Here is a 3,733-nt window from a genome sequence, read left to right as displayed (position 1 = left end):
ATTCTCTTTTTTATCTAAGCATATAATGTAGAAAGTTGCAAAGAAGTCAAAGTCAAATTGAACAGAGTCAAAAGACACAAACTGAAACACAAGAGGTTCCCCCTGAACATCAGGAAACATTTTTTTTCTGTGGGAGTGACTGAACACTGACAGACGTTGCTCAAATAATTTGCGGAGTGTCCTTCCTTGGAGACATTCAAAGGCCATTGAACATGGTCCAAGGTAATCAACTCAAGATCTCTATTTGTGCAGGGAGGTTGGATCAGATAAACTCCAGAGGTCTTTTGGAATCTCAGCCATTCTGTGATTCTGTAATACTGAGTTTGCCTTTGAAAACTGCTTAACACTGCCTTTTGGAGCAGAACTTTAAGGATTTTCTTAGATTGGTTTTCTTTCCTTGAGCTTAGTTAACAGAATATTTCTGAGCTGGAAAACAATCCAAAACAAACACATTGAATGTTTAACTTTGCTACAGAGTTACCGAGCCTGGAAATTTCATAGCATCTTTTACATCAGAGTGATGCTTAGTCAGAACTCATGCGGGATACCAACTACATATCAAAGCAGGAGAATGTATGTACTCTGTGCATTCAAGGCTTTTCCAGCTCACAGCTGTTGTGTCACTATAAATGCATATACTTGGGAAAGGGTAAGAGGCAGTTAAATGATATGTGTCTATTTCTAACATTCCTTCAAATCTTTAAAAAGATTACTTATGTCTGTCTTATTATTTAAGTCAGAAACTGTACTCTGAGTTGACACCTGAAATCAGTCAATGATCAGTTTTTCTTTATTGCTTCACTGTATCTTTTTCCTTTCTTTTTTTCAGCCATCCTGTTACGTATCTTTGTCCTCATGGCATCAACCCTCAGACTCTTGTTGCTCTTCTTCCTATTCCAGAGCTTTCTCTAGTGTTTTACCTTTCTAGCCTCCAGTATTGCCCCCATACTTGCTCTTCTTGAAACTCCATAAAAAGTCTATTGCCGCTGCTTGTTCTGACATCAAATACTCACCCAAAATTTACAGTCTTTCTCTTTCTCTGGAAATAGAAAGCTTGAATATGTAATGAAGGAGGCTTTAGTTAGACATTAAGAACTTTATTTAAACTTTTTTTTGCAGTATCTTTGTTGCATAATTTTTGGATACTTTTTTTACAAACTCACACTGAACCACTTACAAATAAGTATACTGAATAGTCTAGGTCAGTCAGAGAATCTAACCTTAGAAGTCTTGATCAGTAGAGAAAAACTATTAATTTTCAAAATATGATTTTTCTTAATATTTTCTAACTTTCAAATAAAATGAAGTTATAATGGCCATACTGGAGTATAATTAACATTTTTTATTATTATTATTTCATAATTTTAATATGTCACTAGTTCTTGGCATCTCTAATTAAAAAAATGGATTCCTGTTTTTCTGTCATACTTGCAAGGCAGATTATGCAGTTAAAAATGTCAGATAGAAATTGTAAACAAATATTTTTTGCAGTTACATGTATATTTTTGAGTCTACATATCTCTCACCCACTCTTACTTTTAATATTTTATTTTTATGTTTTGATTTTCCATTTGGACTTTTGCATGTCTCAGATGTTCTGAGTTATGTTTTCTTGCTAGAAAAGGTCAACATCTGAAAATAGGACCCATAGTGATTTAAACACTATGAACATGATTTCTGAGAATCTTGGTATACATTTATCTTCAGCTGTTTGACATACAGTATGAAACTGCTTTGCTGTAACCTTTTTCATGTAACTTAAGGGCTAAAGTATACTTGTTTCCCAGTTGTCTTTCCCAGCTGGCAAAGTCTAATGACGGTAGAAGCTAGCATAAAATGAATCTGTTCTCACAAGGCATTAACAAGGAATGAGACTAGAACAATGCTAATAAGTTCTTACAATATCCTTCCTCTTGTTATCAAGATGCTTTTAGGAAACATCAAAAAAAAGTATTTTCCAGAGCTCTATGACTGCAAGTTAGTTTAGGCACAAGTGAAAAGACTGGAAAGGAAACACAGAAATTCTGAAATCAGAAGCACTTTCTGACAGGATGACCTTCACAATCTAACAAAGTATTTCAGCACATAGAGACTTCAAATATGAGCAGTAAAAATTATCAGAAGCCACAAGGGATTGTGAGCTTCTCAGGCAATGCGACAGTCTGAATTTCTGACTCATCAATCCCAACAAGCTTGGACACTCGGAGCAGTGATGAAAACCATCAATAGTCAGTATAAGCAGGCCAAAACAACAGGACAATTTGACCTTTTTGTTTGGGAATACCTGTAAGGCCTGCCCAGAAGACTCTGCCTTTGCGATCAATAGGAATGGTCACTTTTGGTTGGGCTTTAGGAAAGGCAGGAAACAGAGACAGAGTATTGCTACCTTTGGGTAAGTACTCATACACTTAGAGAGGCAAGCCCTGCTTTCTGTAATCAGAGAGCATTAACTCACTGTTTTTTCCATTGCAGAATTTAGTTTTATCATCACAGAAAAGTTTGGCACTTAAAAGTCCACTTCAAAATATACTATGATATATAATACATCAAGTTCCACATCAGATTCTTGTAGAAAAAGCTGTTATAATTGTACTATTGATTTCCATTAATTAGGAGAATTAATAGAAATGTTGTCATTCTGTTTATGAACAGTTTTGTTTGTGAAGATGTTGGGACAAATGGATGTGCTAAACATGTTACTTACTCTATTAAGATTACAACTAAAAGACAGAATCACTGACACTGAATTTTCGTATTCTTTTTCTCAACCACAGGTTACGCTGACTAGTTTCAGTTCTTGTCGCTCACTTTGCCTCAGCATGCTGGAAGAACTAAGCAGTGAGAAGGTGAAATCTGAGATATACATTTCTGGGGATCTGCACATACAGAGAATTGTATTTAAAGATTGGTTGAGTTCTACTTTATAACTGCTAAGTGTTTTGCTATATAATTTGCTAAAAGTTTAAGAATACCTATTAAAACTGTATGTGTGAAGATAAAAAAGGTAACTGGTTTTATCCAAAAAAAGAGTGAAAGATCTAAGAGGTCTTGGAAGATCATACCCTAAAAATTTACGTCCTTCGTGTAACTGAGATATCCTACCCTCTGACAACAACCAGCAACATTTGAACAGAACTTGAACCCAGTCTTTGGTAATCAATATGAGCAAGTTGGATTACCATGCAAATTTTGTCACAAAAATTGTAAGTAAAATATAAAGTTTTAAAGTGAAGGATTTAATTTAAAAATATTTTGCCTTTTCAGCAATAATCTGAAGGCAAAAAAAAACCTTTGGCTGAAAAATGCAAAGTTAGTTGCCACGGCCCGAAGGGAAAGGGGATAGGGACGCAGCACTGCAGAGAGGGTTCTGACACAGCAGAAGGTCAGGGTGCAATAGCAACTTTATTAGCAGAAACACAGACTTAAATAGGGTTTGGGTAAGGGGAGGTTCAATAACTGGGGTGGAGCATAGGACTGACAACTCAGGGCAGAATAGGATTGGGGAGAGGGAAAAGAGGGGTGGAACTCCGGGGTATCCAGGGGAAAGGACCAATGGGAGCTCACTCTTCACTGCAGCAACCATCAGCCAATCAGTGAGAGAGGAGCGGGAAAGCAGGGGAGAACAAGGGAGTAAACAACTTTTGAAGGGAAAAATCTGAGGGCAAGTCCAGGCAAGCCCTGAACAGTACAAACTATAGGGAATAACATGGGGGTACATTGAACTTAGTATAAA

This window comes from Neopelma chrysocephalum, unplaced genomic scaffold, assembly GCF_003984885.1.
Source record: "Neopelma chrysocephalum unplaced genomic scaffold, ASM398488v2 Primary Assembly neopelma1_22b, whole genome shotgun sequence".
Lineage (NCBI taxonomy): Eukaryota > Metazoa > Chordata > Aves > Passeriformes > Pipridae > Neopelma > Neopelma chrysocephalum.
This window is presented reverse-complemented; position numbering follows the sequence as displayed.